Source organism: Zophobas morio, unplaced genomic scaffold (genome assembly GCF_036711695.1).
Source record: "Zophobas morio isolate AGI-343-1 ecotype UQ-CSIRO unplaced genomic scaffold, CSIRO_AGI_Zmor_V1 ptg000028l, whole genome shotgun sequence".
Classification (NCBI taxonomy): Eukaryota; Metazoa; Arthropoda; class Insecta; order Coleoptera; family Tenebrionidae; genus Zophobas; species Zophobas morio.
Window position 1 is genome coordinate 612,911 of NW_026972133.1, and position 20,201 is coordinate 633,111.

At 31.6% G+C, this 20,201-nt stretch overlaps 1 protein-coding gene across 1 annotated transcript in view; it reads right to left on the bottom strand.

Annotated features, from left to right (window-relative positions):
* Window positions 1–18,572, bottom strand: part of LOC135136965 (homocysteine S-methyltransferase YbgG-like) — a 32,514-nt gene extending 13,942 nt beyond the window's left edge. The window contains exon 1 of the mRNA XM_064066472.1: window positions 18,427–18,572. The gene's annotated coding sequence lies outside the window, so the exon portion shown is untranslated. The remainder of the gene's footprint in view (window positions 1–18,426) is intronic.
* Between the last annotated feature and the right edge of the window lie 1,629 nt (window positions 18,573–20,201).

The following is a 20,201-nucleotide window of genomic DNA, read 5'->3' on the forward strand; positions in this document are numbered from 1 at the left end:
ATTATAATTGGCGAACGTGGAAAAGCTTTTTAGCGCGACTTATGCTTCAACATTTTTTTTCTCAAAACTCCATGAATAATTAAAACGATCATCTCATCGGCGCGAGTTCTGCTCCTCGTGGTCGGGTCTCGTGGAGGTATGACCCGGGGTCGGGTTATCGCTCGCGAGCAAATAAATAAACTGTGTTATCGGTCAAGCCCATTATTCGTCCGAGACTAAGTTGGCAACATTGACGGCTATAAATAACAGGTTTTATCGCGAGGCCGGAAAGTGTGTACTTTCGACGGGTAATTATTATGTATTAGGCGAAATTAAAAGTCTCGTTATCGCTGTTTGTCCACGGACGCGTTGTTGCTACCGGGGGTATCTGGATTTTTTTAGAGAGTTTATCTTGTCGGGAAGAGAAGAATACTGGCTGGGGGAGGGGATTTATAGCGTCGTTAGGAGCGCAAACACGCAGAGAGAGATTATGGATTGACATCCAAATATACAGAACCATAAATCAAGCGTCGGTAATCTAAAATCGACCAAATGGTCTGAAGAATACGGAAAGACAATGCAAAATGATATCACTGCGATTGTACTAGACATCATCTCCAAATTTACACGATAAACACTGTTATCATCTATTTTTGTTAAGTCACTAGACAAAAACTGATGTCCTGCTTCCTTGTCGAATCCAGGTTTCAGTGGTTTCGTCCCTATTTTCTTCTTCCTTCACTGTTTTTCTCCCATTTTTGTTCCAAATATTCTTTATAGATGTTCTTGATCTTCATTCCAAGTCTTCACTCGGTCTTCACAGTCAGGTGTTATTACCCTGTTTTTTTCTTCTTTTTGTCATATTTTATGGCCATACGGATGATTTTTTAATTTTTTTTATTTATCTGGTATATAGTCTTCCAGAACTTTACCAACTTTATCAGTGCTAATATTCTAGAACTTCTCAATTCTTCGTCAACTGAATTCTTTCTTCAACACCAGCCTCCACTCAAAAGTTCTAATCTAATCTTCTCGACTGTCGCTTTTCCAAATGCTAGATATTTCTATAACTGAAGTTTTGCACGAAAATATCTTATGGCCTTTTTAACTTTTCAACTTTTTACTGAAATATTTTAGAACTCTTATAAAATTTTATCGATTATATTTTTTGAAGTTAAACTCGAGGTAGATAGAGATATTGGAGCTGAAGTCCTAGAAGAAAACTGACTAAAAACATATATAAAAAATTGTATATCTCAAAATTTTGTTCTTCTTTTAAGTGAAACTGATGATAATAACTTGAAAAAATCCACTTGTGAATGGATACATAGAAATATTTAGAAATGAAGTCCTAGAAGATAACTGACTGAAAATTTTAGAAGAAAATTGTAATTTTAAATTTGTATGATTTTTTCAATGAAACTGAAGATGATTAAGTGAACTGAAGGTGATATTAAAAAAAAAAAAATGAGAATGGATAGATACAAATATAACTTGTAACTGAAGTTCTAGAAGAGAATTACTGAACAACTATAGAAGAAAATTGTATATTATTAAATTTGTTTGATTTTTTCACTGGAACTAAAATATGATATCATCAGAAAAAAGGCACTTGAGAATGTATGGATGGGAATATTTAGAACTGAAGTCCTAGAAGAAAACTGTCTGAAAACGTATAGAAGAGGTTGTAAAAAATGTTTATTTCAAATTTTTTTGATTTTTTAAGTAAAATTGAAGATGATATCTCCAGAAAAAGTGTACCTGGGAATGAATAGGTAGAAATATTCGGAACGAAGTCCTAGAAGAGAACTGATTGAAAACAGATAGAAGAGATTGTACAAAAAGTAGTATAATTCAAACTTTTTTGACTATTTAAATGAAGCTGGAGACGCTATCTTGAGAAAAAATCAACATTAGATTGGATACATAGAAATATTTAGAACTGAAGTCCTAGAAGAGAACTGAATCAAAGTGTATAGAAAGGTTTAAAAACATGTTTATTTCAATTGTTTTTCATTTTTTAAGTAAAACTGAAGATGATATCTCCAGAAAAAAATCTACGTGGGAATGGAAATATCGGAGCTGAAGTCCTAGAAGAGAACTGACTGAAAACATATAGAAAAAAATGTGCAAAAAATTGTATACCTCAAATTTTTTTGTCTTTTAAATTAAAATGAAGATATCTTCAGTAAAAATTCACTTGAGAATGGATACATAGAAATATTTAGAAGTGAAGTCCTAGAAGAGAATTGACTGAAAACTTTAAAAGAAAATTGTAATTTTAAATTTGTATGATTTTTTTTCAATGAAACTGAAGATGGTTAAGTGAACTGAAGGTGATATTTCTAAAAAAAAAATATTTGAGAATGGATAGACTGGAATATTACTTGTAACTGAAGTCCTAGAAGAGAACTACTTAAAAAAGTATAGAAGAAAATTTTATATTTATATTTGTTTGATTTTTTCAGTGGATCTAAAGATGATATCATCAGAAAAAAAAACACTTGAGAATGGATAGATGGGAATATTTAGAACTGAAGTCCCAGAAAACTGACTAAAAACGTATAGAGGAGGTTGTAATAATTGTAAACTTTTTTGACTATTTAAATGAAGCTGGAGATGCTATCTTGAGAAAAAATCAACATTAGATTGGATACATAGAAATATTTAGAACTGAAGTCCTAGATGAGAACTGAATCAAAATCTATAGAAAGGTTTAAAAAAATGTTTATTTTTTTTTTATTTTTTATGCAAAATTGAAAATAATATCTCTAGAAAAAAATCTGCGTAGGAATGGATACATAGAAATATTGGAGTTGAGGTCCTAAAAGAAAACTGACTGAAAACACTGAAAAAAATGTGCAAAAAATGTATATCTCAAATTTTTTTCTTCTTTTAAGTGAAACTGAAGTTATCTTCAGAAAAAATCCACTGAGAATGGATACACAGAAATATTTGGAAATGAAGTCCTAGGAGAGAACTGACTGAAAATTTTAGAAGAAAATTGTAATTTTAAATTTGTATGATTTTTTCAATGAAACTGAAGATGATTAAGTGAACTGAAGGTGATATTAAAAAAAAAAAAATGAGAATGGATAGATACAAATATAACTTGTAACTGAAGTTCTAGAAGAGAATTACTGAACAACTATAGAAGAAAATTGTATATTATTAAATTTGTTTGATTTTTTCACTGGAACTAAAATATTATATCATCAGAAAAAAGGCACTTGAGAATGTATGGATGGGAATATTTAGAACTGAAGTCCTAGAAGAAAACTGTCTGAAAACGTATAGAAGAGGTTGTAAAAAATGTTTATTTCAAATTTTTTTGATTTTTTAAGTAAAATTGAAGATGATATCTCCAGAAAAAGTGTACCTGGGAATGAATAGGTAGAAATATTCGGAACGAAGTCCTAGAAGAGAACTGATTGAAAACAGATAGAAGAGATTGTACAAAAAGTAGTATAATTCAAACTTTTTTGACTATTTAAATGAAGCTGGAGACGCTATCTTGAAAAAAAATCAACATTAGATTGGATACATAGAAATATTTAGAACTGAAGTCCTAGAAGAAAACTGAATCAAAGTGTATAGAAAGGTTTAAAAACATGTTTATTTCAATTGTTTTTCATTTTTTAAGTAAAACTGAAGATGATATCTCCAGAAAAAAATCTACGTGGGAATGGAAATATCGGAGCTGAAGTCCTAGAAGAGAACTGACTGAAAACATATAGAAAAAAATGTGCAAAAAATTGTATACCTCAATTTTTTTTGTCTTTTAAATTAAAATGAAGATATCTTCAGTAAAAATCCACTTGAGAATGGATACATAGAAATATTTAGAAGTGAAGTCCTAGAAGAGAATTGACTGAAAACTTTAAAAGAAAATTGTAATTTTAAATTTGTATGATTTTTTTTTCAATGAAACTGAAGATGGTTAAGTGAACTGAAGGTGATATTTCTAAAAAAAAAATATTTGAGAATGGATAGACTGGAATATTACTTGTAACTGAAGTCCTAGAAGAGAACTACTTAAAAAAGTATAGAAGAAAATTTTATATTTATATTTGTTTGATTTTTTCAGTGGATCTAAAGACGATATCATCAGAACAAAAAAAAACACTTGAGAATGGATAGATGGGAATATTTAGAACTGAAGTCCCAGAAAACTGACTAAAAACGTATAGAGAAGGTTGTAATAATTGTAAACTTTTTTGACTATTTAAATGAAGCTGGAGATGCTATCTTGAGAAAAAATCAACATTAGATTGGATACATAGAAATATTTAGAACTGAAGTCCTAGAAGAGAACTGAATCAAAATCTATAGAAAGGTTTTAAAAAAATGTTTATTTAATTTTTCTTATTTTTTATGCAAAATTGAAAATAATATCTCTAGAAAAAAATCTCCGTAGGAATGGATACATAGAAATATTGGAGTTGAAGTCCTAGAAGAAAACTGACTGAAAACACAGAAAAAAATGTGCAAAAAATTGTATATCTCAAAATTTTTTCTTCTTTTAAGTGAAACTGAAGTTATCTTCAGAAAAAATCCACCTGAGAATTGATACACAGAAATATTTGGAAGTGAAGTCCTAGGAGAGAATTGAGTGGAAATGTTAGAAGAAAATTTTAATTTTAAATTTGTTTGATTTTTCAGTGAAACTAAATATGGTATCACCAAAAAAAAAAAAAACTACTAGAGAATGGATAGATGGGAATGTTTGGAACTGAAGTCCTAGAAGAGAACTGACTGAAAACATATGTGTAGAGGAGGTTGTAAAAAATTTTTATTTCAAAATTTTTTGATTTTTTAAGTAAAACTGCAGATGCTATCTCCAGAAAAAAATTACCTGGGAATGAATAGGTAGAAATATTTGGAACCAAGTCCTAGAAGAGAATTGATTGAAAACAGATAGAAGAGATTGTACAAAATAATTGTAAACTTTTTTGACTATTTAAATGAAGCTGGAGATGCTATCTTGAGAAAAAATCAACATTAGATTGGATACATAGAAATATTTAGAACTGAAGTCCTAGAAGAGAACTGAATCAAAATCTATAGAAAGGTTTTAAAACATTTTTTATTTAATTCTTTTTATTTTTTATGCAAAATTGAAAACATGTCTCAAGAAAAAAATCTGCGTGGGAATGGAAACATAGAAATATTGGAGTTGAAGTCCTAGAAGAAAACTGACTGAAAACACAGAAAATAATGTGCAAAAAATTGTATATCTCAAAATTTTTTCTTCTTTTAAGTGAAACTGAAGTTATCTTCAGAAAAAATCCACCTGAGAATTGATACACAGAAATATTTGGAAGTGAAGTCCTAGGAGAGAATTGAGTGGAAATGTTAGAAGAAAATTTTAATTTTAAATTTGTTTGATTTTTCAGTGAAACTAAACATGGTATCACCAGAAAAAAAAACTACTAGAAAATGGATAGATGGGAATGTTTGGAACTGAAGTCCTAGAAGAGAACTGACTGAAAACATATGTGTAGAGGAGGTTGTAAAAATTTGTATTTCAAAATTTTTTGATTTTTTAAGTAAAACTGCAGATGATATCTCAAGAAAAAAATTACCTGGGAATGAATAGGTAGAAATATTTGGAACCAAGTCCTAGAAGAGAACTGATTGAAAACAGATAGAAGAGATTGTACAAAATAATTGTAAATTTTTTTCACTATTTAAATGAAGCTGGAGATGCTATCTTGAGAAAAAATCAACATTAGATTGGATACATAGAAATATTTAGAACTGAAGTCCTAGAAGAGAACTGAATCAAAATCTGTAGAAAGGTTTAAACAATATGTTTATTTAATTTTTTTTATTTTTTATGTAAAATTGAAGACAATATCTCTAGAAAAAAAATCTACGTAGGAATGGATACATAGAAATATTGGAGTTGAAGTCCTAGAAGAGAACTGAATGAAAACACAGAAAAAAATGTGCAAAAAGTTGTATATCTCAAAATTTTTCTTCTTTTAAGTGAAATTGAAGTTATCTTCAGAAAAAATCCACTTGAGAATTGATACACAGAAATATTTGGAAATGAAGTCCCAGAAGAGAATTGAATGGAAACGTTAGAAAAAAATTGTAACTTTAAATTTGTAAGATTTTTTCACTGAAACTGAAGATGTTCTCTCCAGAAATAAACTACTTGAGAATGGGAACATTTGGAATTGAAGTCCTAGAATATAACTGACTGAGAATGTATAGAAGAGGTTGTACAAAAAATTGTATATTTCATTTTCTGTTTAAGTGAAACTGAAGGTGATATTTCAAAAAAATCTATTTTAGAATGGATAAACAGAAATATTTGTAACTGGAGTCCTAGAAGAAAACGACTGAAAACGTATAGAAGCAAATTATATAAATATTAAATTTGTTTGATTTTTTTTAGTGAATGTGAAGATAACATCTTCAGAAAAAAAATACTTGAGAATGGATAGTTAGGAAAAATTTTAACTGAAGTCCTTAAAGAGAAATAACTGAAAACGTATAGAAGACGTTCTACGAGTACACAAAATTGTATATTTAAAATTTTTTTCATTTTTTTTAAGTTAAACTAAATTTGATATTTACAAAAAAATGTATTTTAGAATGGATAGATAGTAATAGACTGAAGTCCTAGAAGTCCTAGAAGAGAAATACTGAGAACCTATAGAAGAAAATTGCACATTTTAATTTTTTTTAATTTTTCAGAGAAATTAAAGATGGTATCACCAGAAAAAAACACTCGAGAAGGGATAGATGGTAATATTTGGAACTGAAGTCCTAGAAGAGAACTGACTGAAAATGTATAGAAGAAGTTGTACAAAAATTGTACCGTTCCAATTTTTTTCATTATTTAATGAAAGTGGAGATGCTATCTTGAGAAAAAATGAACACTTGATTGGATATAGAGAAATATTTAGAACTGAAGTCCTAGAAGAGAACTGACTGAAAACATATCGCAAAAAAATGTGCAAAAAATTGTATATCACAAAATTGTTTCTTCTTTTAAGTGAAACTGAAGATATCTTCAGAAAAAATCCACTTGAGAATGGATAGATGGGAACATTTGGAATTGAAGTCCTAGAAGAAAACTGACTGAAAACGTGCAGAAGAGCTTGTACAAAAAATTGTATGCTTCATTTTTTAAGTGAAACTAAAGGTGATATTAAAAAAATCTATTCGAGAATGGATAAACAGAATGATTATTTGTAACTGAAGTCCTAAAAGTGAACTACTGAAAACGTATAGAAGAAAATTGTATTTTTTAAATTTGTTTGATTTTTTTCAGTGGAAATAAAGATGATATCGTCAGAAAAAACCACTGGAGAATGTATCGAGGGGAATATTAAGAACTGAAGTCCCACAAGAGAACTGCCTGAAAACTTGTAGAAGAGGTTGTAAAAATGTTTATTTCAATTTTTTTGATTTTTTAAGTAAAAGTGAAGATGGAATTTCCAGCAAAAATCTACCTGGGAATAGGTAGGTAGAAATATTTGGAACCAAGTCCTAGAAGAGAACTGACTGAAAACATATAGAAGAAATTGTACAAAAATTATATAGTTAATTTTTTTTTTAATTATTTAAATGAAGCTGGAGATGCTATCTTGAGAAAAAATCAACACTTGATTGGATATAGAGAAATATTTAGAACTGAAGTCCTAGAAGAGAACTGACTGAAAACATATCGCAAAAAAAATGTGAAAAATATTGTATATCACAAAATTTTTTCTTCTTTTAAGTGAAACTGAAGATATCTTCAGAAAAAATCCACTTGAGAATGGATAGATGGGAACATTTGGAATTGAAGTCCTAGAAGAAAACTGACTGAAAACGTGTAGAAGAGCTTGTACAAAAAATTGTATGCTTCATTTTTCAAGTGAAACTAAAGGTGATATTAAAAAAAATCTATTCGAGAATGTATAGACAGAAATATTATTTGTAACTGAAGTCCTAGAAGAGAACTACATAAAACGTACAGAAGAAAATTGTTTGATTTTTTTCAGTGGAACTAAAGATTATATCGTCAGAAAAAAACCACTGGAGAATGGATAGATGGGAATATTTAGAACTGAAGGCCTAGAAGAAAAGTGGCTGAAAATGTATAGAAGAGGTTGTACAAAAAATTGTATATTTAAAAAATATATTTTTTAGATAAAAGGTGATATTTCCAAAAAAAATTTATTTGAGAACGAATAGATAGTAATATTAGTAACTGAAGTCCTAGAAGAGAAGTACTGAAAACGTATCGAAGAAAATCGTACCTTTTAAATTTGTTTGATTTTTTAGTTCAATTTTTTTTATTATTTAAATGAAATTGGAGATGCTGTCTTTAGAAAAAATCAACATTAGATCGGATACACAGAAATATTTAGAAGTGAAGTCCTAGAAGCGAACTGAATGTAAATGTGTAGAGGGATCTACATTTTTTTAAATTTTTTGATTTTTTAAGTAAAAGTGAAGATGATGTCTCCAGAATAAAATTTATGTGGGAATGGATAGATAAGAATATTGGAACTGAAGTCCTAGAAGAGAACCGATTCAAAAAATGTGCAAAAAATTGTATACCTCAAAATGTTTTCTTATTTGAAATGAAACTGAAGACAAAAAAATCCATCTGAGAATGAATACAAAGAAATATGTGGAAACGAAGTCCTAGAAGATAACTGACGGGCAACGTTAAAAAAAATTATAATTTTAAATTTGTATGATTTTTACAATGAAACTGAAGATGATCACCCCAGAAATAAACTACTTGAGAATGGATATATGGGAACATTTAGAATTGAAGTCCTAGAAGAGAACTGACTGAAAACGTATACAAGAGGTTGTACAAAAAATTATATGCTTCATTTTTTTAAGTGAAACTGAAGGTGATATTTAAAAAAAATCTATATATTCTTTGTAACTGAAGTCCTAGAAGAGAACTACTAAAAACTTATAAAAGAAAATTGTACATTTTAAATTTGTTTGATTTTTCAGTGAAACTAAAGATAATACCATCAGAAAAAAACACTGGAGAATGGATAGATGGGAATATTTGGTACCGAAGTCCTAGAAGAAGACTGAAAATGTATAGAAGAGGTTGTAAAAAGTGTTTATTTCTAATTTTTTCATTTTTTAAGTAAAACTGAAGATGATATCTCCAGAAAAAATCTACCTGGGAATGGATAGACAGAAAAATTTGGAACTAAGGCCTAGAAGAGAACTCACTAAAAATATATAGACGAGGTTTTAAAAAAATTGAAGCTGATATTTTCAGAAAAAATCAAGTTTAGAGCAGCTCGCCTGGTCAGTTTCAGAAGCACACCAGATTACAAATTCTTTTCTTATGAAACACTATCACGTGAATAAAAATAGATAACGATCGTCCAAATTACTAAATAATATTGAACTAAAATCATATGATGTCAAACAAATCCTCCATAAACAAGATATAGCAGTGCAGTTGAGATATCAACAACCACACCAACTTTAAGCTAACGTGATCCGTATCAGAGAGTGCATAGAGGACATAGTTGCATAGCGCCTTCTTGTCGATAAACATTAATTTTCTTTTAGAAAAGTAACACACAATTCATTGTTTAAAGCACGATGTTGCTTTGACATTGTACATTAGACCCGATAATAAATTTTATGCAAATTTAAAGGTCAACGATTGGGTTGGATATTCAATAAGGACCAATTTCTCTCGAATCTCAAGGTGTCATTTATCTTACGCTCTCTGATGGCAGTGGTTGACAGGTAACCAATAAATTCGTGTTCGATTCTAACCGCTTTTTACGAGCGACGTGCACACTATATATTTAGACACAATAATTATCATTATCACTGTATGCAATTACGATAAGTCGAAGTTTGATAATTCGAAATCCTTGACACTTCGAACTGAAAAAATAGCGGTTTCCTAACACAATTTTTTGTGTGCTTTGATCTATAAGATTTTCAAGGTTTATATAACAATTATATTTTGTAAAAAAATAATAAAATGTGTGTTCAAAAAAATTCGTGCTTCGAGTTGGCTCTTACTGTTCCATTATTATATTTAGGCGTGGTTTAGCACGTACTATGTTGCGGGTTTTAACAAAATAAAATTCCTCGGGCCCACAGCACGACATTCACGACCCTCCGCCTCGCCTCTCATTAAACCCCTCCACCCAAACCGTGGTAATTTACCTTGCAACTAGTCTAGACTCTACACTAGGTATTACTCCATCCGTCTTAAAAGGCATCTCACCCTGGCCGTTTAATTATTAGACCGTACAGGGCGTCGTAATTAAATTAGTCGTTGATTACACATCCGACTCCTAAACGCTAACTCTCTACAAGACGTTGAGATGCATAACTCCCACCCTCCTTGCACTTACGTCATTAACCCCTCCGCCCCATCCACGGCCCCTTCGACTCCGAAAATTACGCAGTTTTCGATACTTCCTATTATTAGCGCTATGCGGAACAGGTGCCAACGCCAAAAATACACAAGTACCACTTTCCGGGCAACGAACACGCGCGTCCGTGACCTTGAGAGAAAGTACTAACGTGCCTCGTCATCGCGACCGATAAAGACGAAAAAACAAAAACAAATCTGGTGGATTTTTTACGCGCGTCATACCAGAATTTCGGATTCTCACCGGTTCGGTCCGGATTCCATATATACACAAATATTGATTGAAAAGTGACTTATTAAAATTTCCATAGCAACAATAGTGGAGTTATTTCGGTGCGATAATCACACTTCGTGTCAAACATTGTTTTAAAACGAAGAACAACGATCAAGGAGGCGGTGGTTGAAAAATTCATGCGCGGGCTGTACGAACGGCCTTCTTTGATCGCTTTGAAGCGTTTTTGCCAAGGCGTTGGCCCGGGTTTCCTCTACGAATTAAATCAGGCACGCGGCAACGTTTTATTTACATGCATGCACCAGAATAGCCCGTGGTGGCGCTTTTGGGCTAAAAATAATTTGCCGAGTTATTAAACCACAATGTTGGAGAAACTGATGCAACAATGCGAGTCGACGGTCGTAAAAATGCGCAGTTATTTGCAATTAATACACGTGGAAAGGATTTACATATTCATACACGAACAGAATGTTAATTAGCGAGTTTGTGTGCAAATAGGTGTAGTGGAATTTGAATTTGGCGCCGCGCGGCGGCGCCAAATTCAAACTCGCGTCAAAAATAGCGCGAAAATATGCGGAAGCGCGTTTCCAAAACAATAAAGTGATTAACCTCGGGAGTCTGTTTCGGTTTTATGCGCGATTATTCGAATCGCGTATTTCAAATTCTGAATTGACTTAGTACGTGTTGTGGTAACATGCTCTAAAAGTAGTGTACACATTGATGGTGTTTTCCTTTAATCTTGCTGCCAACATTCGTGATTATTTTAGCCGAGTTTACATTTCTACCAAAAAGATGTTTTCGTAGGAGCGGGGCTTTTTATTGATTGTGGATAAATTGCTGTTTGAGGACGACCACCTACTATTGATATAAGGATTTAAGTTTAATTATTAATTTTGAATATTTGAGTTAATGCGGCTGTTGACTAAGCGGGTAATTGCACATAAATAAATAAAAGAAACGATGTTTAACCTTGCTGACATCCCGTATAATAAAAGTTTGCAAATTTAATTTAATTTTAGCATACGACGTGCTGCGCTATTAATTATTTCAGAATTATTTAGAGGCCGTACGACTCCATCATAACACTTGCATCATAATTTAAATTTGTAAAGTGTAACTGGTATTTTAATTATAAGTCGAGCGTCAACTTTGTAATTGTTTTCTTTATAGAATGAAAATAGCTTTGAGAAAATATTAAATTTTCTAGTTTTTTATTTGTCGCGTCGAATACACGCCCGCCTTTACTTATTCTAATTTAGAAACTTCAAGGGTGCGATAACGCTGTATTATATAATGATAGAATGCTTTACCCCCTCTAAAAAAATTATGACGTCAGCTTAACATTTCGTCGCCTAACCTATAATTGCGATTTATCATATTTTTATTTCGGGCTTAAAAAATAACAACTCTTCCCTATAAAGTTTACATAAACTTCTTTAAAATTTTGATGAGATACTCTCCAGCGAACGTCGAGGGCATGGTGGAAATGGAAGACTCGAGAAAGAGAAGAGACGATTTGGTCTTCAAAATGTAGTGGTGGTGACCCGAGAAGGTTCCGAAACGTTCTCTAAAAAGAACCGTTAAGAATAAAACAAGAAATAAAAATATATCGTTTGAATTTAGTATCTAACGTCTAATCAAATGGAAAAAGCGGACAAAAAAGCAAAAAAAAGCAAAAAGGGCACCAAAAATACAAATGCAATTAAAATAAGAGACAACAAAAAAGGTGAAAATGGCAACAAAAAAGAGCGAAAAAGCGCGGTAAAAGGAGGCGATAAAAAATGATATGAATTAGACAAAAAAAGGGAAAAATAGTGGCGAGAAAGCAAAAAGAAATAAAAAAGGCTACAAAAACTGTAAAAAACAAAGCCGAAAAAAAGCGCTAAAAAATAAGCAAAAAGGCGATAAAAGGCGACAGAAAAAGGCAAAAGAAATTGACAAAAAAGCGTCACAAAAAATAAGGAAAAATGCGATAAAAACATATGCCAAAAAAATTCAAATAATAAGACAAAAGCAATACAAAATTGACAAACAAAAGGCGATAAAACAGACTACGAAAAATATGTGATTGAAATTAGGGTATAAATAAAAGGCGAAAAATGGACAAAAAAAAAGATAAAAACATTAAAAACCATAAAAAAAGAAAACGCAAAAAAAGAGACTGAAAAAAGTCGACAAAAAGGTACAAAAAATGGAATTAAAAAAAGGTAAAAAAGTCAAAAAAGAGACTAAAGAGTCACAAAAAATGACAGAAAAAGAGGCGCTAAAAAACGAAATAAAAGACAAAAAAGTTCAAAACGAAGCGACAAAAAGAATACGAAGATTATGAAAAACGGCGTCAAAAAACTCAACAAAAAAGCAAAACATAAACAATAGAAAAACACGAAAAAACAGATGACTAAAAAAGCAATAAACAATGAGAAAAGGGAGCAAAAAATGCTACAAAAAAAACGATAAAAATAAAATAGACACAAAAAGCAATAACCGATAAAAAATTAAAAGAATACAATAAAAAAGTGAAAAGAAAGTGACAAAAAAAGACGGAAAAATGCAACAAAAAAAAAGAGGATGTCACAAAAACCAACAAAATATATGCCAAAAAGCAAATGAATCGATAAAGAACCGATAAAAAAGAACGAAAACAAGTAACAAAAAACGGCACCAAAAATGCGCAAAACAAGCCACGAAAAAAAGAGACAATAAAAAAAAATCACGAAAAATATTCGAATAAAAGAGGGTATAAAAAAGAAAAAAAAAACGAAACGGGAGACATAAAAGGCGAAAAAGCAGCAAAAAGAGACACAAAATTATAAACCACAAAAGACAGAAAACGCTAGAAAAAGACAGAAAAAGTCAACAAAAAAAAGGCGAGAAAAAAAGGAAAAAAAGACAACAGAAAAGGGTACAAAAAAATACAGAAAAAAGACACATAAAAAGAGACAATAAAGGCGATAAAGAAGCTCACGAAAAATATGCGACTGAAAAAAGGGTATCAAAAATTCTCCAAAAAAAGATGGAAATAGTTGTCAAAAAAGGTAGGAAAAAAGGTCGATGAAAGAAGGTGACAAAAAAAGCGAAACAAAAAAACGAAAAAAAGCGACCAAAAAGCTGATACGACAAAAAAAGGTTACGAAAAAAGCCGTCAACAAACTCAACAAAAAAAAGGCAAAAAAGTGAAAAAGAAGAAAAAGGCGAAACAAACGACAAAAACACACAAAAAGCAAAACACAAAAAAAATAGGCGACTAAAAAAAGCAAAAAATAATGACGAAAGGGAAGGAAAAAAGCTAAAAAAAAACAAAAAGTCAAAACGTTGACAAAAAAACCTACAACAAAAAAGTGAAAAGAAAGCGACAAAAAAAGACGGAAAAGCGCGACAAAAAAAAACTAAAAAGAGAACGTTAAGAAAAGTGTCAAAAACAGAACACAAAAATCAACAAAATATATGCCAAAAAATAAAGGAAATAAAAAAACAAAGGAGCGATAATAAAAGAGCGACAAAAAAATTACAAAAAAACGTGACAAAAAAATCCAAAGAAGGAGACTAAAAAGGGTCACAAAAAGATAAAAAAGGCGCCCTAAAAAAACAAAAAAAAACCAAAGGAGGCGACAAAAAAAGTCCATAAAGAAGCAACAAAAGAATACGACAAAAAAGATTATGAAAAACGGCGTCAAAAAACAAACAAAAAAAGGCAAAACAAGTGAAAAAAAGTAGAAAAAAAACAACAAAAAAAGTGACAAACACACAAAAAAGCAAAACATAAAAAAATAGAAAAACGAGGAAAAACGGGCCGTTAAAAAAGCAAAAAAAAATGAGAAAAATGGGACAAAAAGGCTACAAAAAAAACGACAAAAAGGATAAAAATAAAAAACACAAAAGGGAAAAATCGCTAAAAAATTAGAAAAGTCGACAAAAAATATGTAAAAAAGGCTTCTAGAAATGGCAAAAAAACAATAAAAACGTAAGAAGAAATTGACAAAAAACGTCGCAAAAAAGACGGAAAAATGCGACACAAAAAAACTAAAAAGAGGACGTTAAGAAAAGTGTTAAAAACAGAACACAAAAATCAACAAAATATATGCCAAAAAATAAAGGAAATAAAAACACAAAGGAGCGATAATAAAAGAGCGACAAGAAAATGACAAAAAAAAGGCGACAAAAAAATAAAAAAAAAGCCTCCAAAAAATACGATAAACAAAGACCACGAAAAATATGCGACTCAAAAGAAGGTACAAAAAAAATTGAAAAGGGAGACATAAAAGACGAAAAGGCGACAAAAAAGTTAAAAAAATGAAAGACCACAAAAGACAGGGAACACCAAAAAAGAGACTGAAAAAGTCAACAAAAAAAGGGAACAAAAAAAGAAAGTGAAAAAAAGGAGACTGAAAAGGGTAAAAAAAACGAAAAAAAAAAAAGGCAAAAGAGGCGACAAAAAGTCCATAAAGAAGCGACAAAAGAATACGACAAATAAAGGTTATGGAAAACGGCGTTAAAAAACTCAGCAAAAAAGGCAAAAAAGTGTAAAGGAAGAAAAAAAAAGGCGAAAAAGGTGACAAACACAAAAAAGCAAAACACAAAAAAAATAGAAAAACGCCAAAAAAAAAAATATGACAAAAGGGACAAAAAAAGGCTACTAAAAAAGCGACAAAAGCGATAAAAATAAGAAACCCAAAAAGCAAAAAAAAAACGATAAAAAAAATAGAAATAGTCTACAAAAAAAGTGTAAAAAAGGTAAATATAAATGGCAAGAAAAACTACAACGAAAAAGTGAAAAGAAGGTGACAAAAAAGACGGAAGAATGCGACACGAAAAAACTGAAAAGGGGACGTCACAAAAATCAACAAAATATATGCCAAAAATAGCAAGTGAAAAGACAAAGAAGCGATAAAAAAAAAGAACGAAAAAAAAGTGACAAAAAAAAAGGCAAAAAAGTGAAAAAGAAGAAAAATGGGCGAAACAAACAACAAAAACACAGAAAAAGCAAAACACAAAAAAATAGAAAAAGGTGAAAATCATAGGCGACTACAAAATAGCAAAAAATAATGACGAAAGGGAGGGGAAAAAACTAAAAAAATACAAAAAGTCAAAACGTTGACAAAAAAAAAGTTGAAGAAAGGCAATTAAAAAAACAAAAAAAAACTACAATAAAAAAGTGAAAAGAAAGCGACAAAAAAAGACGGAAAAGTGCGACACAAAAAAAAACTAAAAAGAGAAAATTAAGAAAAGTGTCAAAAACCAACGACGAAGAAAACAATGGAAGGTCGAAATAGTTGTCAAAAAAGGGAGAAAAAAAGGGCGATGACAGAAGGTGACAAAAAAAGCGAAACAAAAAAACGACCAAAAAGTTGGTAAAGAAACGACTAAAGAATACGACAAAAAAGGGCCACGAAAAAAGGTGGCAACACTTAACAACAAAAAAGGCAAAAAAAGTGAAAAAGAAGAAAAAAGGCGAAACAAGCAAACAAAAAAAAAAATAAAAAAAAAAGGAAAAAAACAAGCGACTAAATAAAGCAAAAAACTACAAGAAGTGAAAAGAAAGCGACAAAAAAAGCGTTACAAAAAAAGGTGGAAAAGATAAAAAAGAGATAGAAAAAAGTCAACAAAACGGCCGAAAAAAGCCAAAAAACGAATTATAAGGCAACAGAAAGACAGAAAAACGACGAAACAAAAAAAAAACGAAGCAATAGACAAACAAGGAGACAAACAAGCACAGAAAAATATTCGACTGAAAAAAGAGGATCAAAAACTCGTCAAAACAGGGCGGAAAAAAGGCGACGAAAGACGGTGACAAAAAATGCGAAAAAAAGCGAAGAAAATAACACAAAAAAAAGATTAAAAAAAATGGAAAATCCAAATGGTAAAAGCACACCAAAAAAGGCAAAAAAATACGGCGACGAAAAAAAAGCCGCAAAAAAAATGGGAAAACGTGATAAAAAAAAGGGTAAAAACGATAAAAAAGCAAAAAATAGAGGTCCACAAAAGCGCCGAAAGCAGGCCTCATAAAAAAAATAGACGACGAAAATGAAAAACGACAGAAAAGCGAAAAATAACGACAACAAAAAAGGCAACAAAAAAGCCACCAAAAACTGCGACAAAGCAACTGTTAAAAATAAGTAAAAAAATCACAAAAAGCGACAAAATAGACGACCAAAAGGGAAGCAAAACTGAATAAAATAACAAGAAATGAAAAAGAGACGACGGCGAAGACAAAAAAAGCAAAACGTAATGTTTAATCAAGCGGACAATAAAACTTTATATAATAATGGTAATAACGAAAGGTTAAACACATTTCGGAAGCTCCTCAAAAAAAAAAAAAAAAAAACAAGAAGAGATAAACACTGGAAAATCTAAGAACTTGCAATGAAAAAGAAAATAAAATAAATAAATAAATACAATCGTATTAAAAAATAAGTCGTGATCCGGACATATTTTTGCGAAATGACGATATTTTTACAATTCCAGTCTTATTATCAATATTTGACGAAGGCAGATTTTTGTTTTCCACTCATACATTTTTAACGCGTCGCGACGTCCCCTATATATTTTTTTCCAGTTATTACATAATGTAGCGTTTTTCGTGATTAATTTTTTACAGCACCTTTTTCACATATTGCAGCTTTGCTTCACGCAAAATTCACACAGAATAAAAAATGCCCACATTTTGTTTTCGCTAGAGAATTTTAAATTAAGCAGCTTTCAAACATAATGGGGGATGTGAAGCTTCATCCGTGACCTAATTCCAGTTAATTTTTAGCGTTCTACTTTATTACGAGCTTCCTAAGTGGTAAACATGTTTATATTTAATACATGTTATATCAAATATTCGAGAAGCTTTTATTTCTGAGATTTTCGAGATCCGCTGTTTTTCTCCACTAAGACGAAAAAACATTTTTTGCCGTTTTCTTGTTTATCTTGTCCGATGTTGTTATTATAAATAGCGTTTTTCTTTGTACTTTGTAATTACGGTTTTTTGTACTTTGAGGTATAATTATTTTCGTTTCAATATGTTATTTCAGCCTTGGCGGTCGCAGGTTATTAACAAGTTTTTAAATTCGGTTTAATATTTCGCGATCGGTTTTTTTTTGGCGCGAACAGGAAGCAAATTGTAGGAAAACCTGCCGCATATTGAAAACGGGGATCCACCAACTAAGGAACTGACATTTGATTCATTAAACAGAATACATTGGCCTCAATATGTAAAAATCAATGTAGCGATTTACAAACAGGATCATGGTTGAAATCATAACAGCCGAAGGACGGCTAAAAAAATAGACCGAATATAACGCAGCTGGATTATTTTGATAAGTTGACATTTGTAAATATTATTTCACTTATATTGAAAATGACTGAATTTATGGAAAACTACCGTGTTTCTGTAGACCTGGGCTCCGAATTAATGAAACGTCAGCTTATGAAAATAAACGAGTTATATTATGTCCATGAATCTAGTTTCCAGTCAAGTGCGTGCAGGGCCGTAACGGCATTCGGTCATTTTTCCCCGTCCCAGCCTATCTCTCAAAAAGAAAAATCGCCGATAAACGCTATCTACTTAACAAAACAGGCTAATTTTAGAACACCACAAACTAGCTTTGTCTATAGTAACACATTTGACTTTGACCGGCGCTATCAATCACCTCCGTTTCACAATTTCGCCCCAAAACCCCCCGATCAATTTAGCGCCGCTCTTGCATCAGCCCCGCATAAATCTGGCGCTTGGCTCCGGTCCTGCATTGTTTACAACTTCACAATTTTAGCTCGCAAATATCAACGAACTCGGGAGGTCAAAGTCTCCAAGCCCCCAGGCCCTGCACTCCAGAACTCCTATACTCACTCTAGCCCTTTTCTCTGCCCTTTTTCTGCCTCGTCCGACTATCACTCACTTTTCACGACTGCTACCGAACTCGTACACGTGCTCGAGCCGATGCGACTCGCCTCCTCCGACGTTTTGTGCAATAGGCGACGATAAACTGCTCACAAACAGACTCATATCTTTATATTTGTTGGCCGTGCTTTAATGCGGTCAAGGTCGTGCCGCCACCAATCCGCCGTTTGTTTGTTTTAGTTTGTAAATCGGAGGCGGCGCGGGGTCAATGGGTCCGACCTCGCGGACGAAGCGCGCGAAGAAGCGGCGCAAGGTGGTGATTGGAGGAGCGGCGGCCCGGATTTCGGCGGGCCGGGCCTGGAGAGGCGCGAGGAGCGTGGGTGGACAGGGGCGGATCGAGGGACACGATATTAATTCGACGATAATAATTGATGATAGGAGTTACGAGTTACTGTTTACAGTGGGTTTTTATTAATGTTTAATAGACATAAAGCGAAGTAGAGGAGAAAGTGGAATTGACGTCATTAATTTTCTCGAGGAAATAAGGAAACGCAATCATTTTAACTAATGTATCTGAAACTCTTAGTTAATGTTGCTGGTTTTTTGGAAGGAGGTTTCTGTATAATTTGTGCTCTACATTTAATCTCCTGTATTTGTAATCACAACTGGTCTAAAGTTATGTAGACAGAAGTTTCCTCGCCTCTGAAGCAAATTATAAAATTTTATTTTATATGCTTGTAATACGTATACGTATAAATGGTAAAAGAAACTGCAAGAAAATAGACAAAAAACAGAACAAAAAAGATGCCATATAATGCTACAAAAAATAGGCGGTGAAAGAAAGGGGAAAAAGACAAAAAAAACACAAAAAAAAGATAAAAACACAAAAATGAGAAAAAATAACGACTCACAAGGAGATAAAAACGCTAACAAAAAACGTGGGAAAAGGACAACATAAAGAAAGACAAAAAAAAAAGCTATATAAAAGGCCACCAAAAAAAAACACAAAACAAGGCAAAAAAAATAAAAATGCGCCAAAAATTCTACACAAAAACAACAAACAATAGACAACAAAAAATCGATCAAAAAAATGACAAAAAATGACAAAAATTATTAACAATAGCGACAACGTGGGAAAATGGCGAAAAAAAGGCAATGAACAAAAACAACACGAAAAATGGGGGAAAATGCAACAAAAAAGATGACAAAAAACAGAAAACTGAAAAAAAAGGCCAAAAAACACAAAAGACGCAAGAACGCGCCAAAAAATCAACGTCAAACAACAAAAAATAAAAATAAAAGACAAAATTCGGAAAAACGGCGACAAAAAAAGTTTGCAAAAAAGATGAAAAAGAAGGCGGTAAAAAATGAAAAACGGAAAAGCAACCCAAAAATAGAAAAAGAACAAAGGAAAAAAGGAATCCAAAAAAGCCGATAAAAATGTGAAGAGTGACAAACAAAAGGCGAAGTGAAAAATAAAGTAACAAAGAAGTCTACAAATGACGATAAAAAAACAAATAAAACATAAAAAAGCAACAAAGAAATGGCTACACAAAAAAAGGAGAAGACATCGCGATAAAAAGAACAAAAGGAATGCTAAACGAAGAGACCAAAAGATGGAAAAAAACGACAAAAAAGAGGAAAAATGACGATAACAAAGATGATAAAAAACGCGAAAAAAAAACAAAAGGAAAAATTCGACAAAAAAAGGAGCAAAAAGAAAGCCAAAAAGGGAATAAAAAAAATCACCAAATAAGGTAACAAAAAGCTACAAAAAATATCAC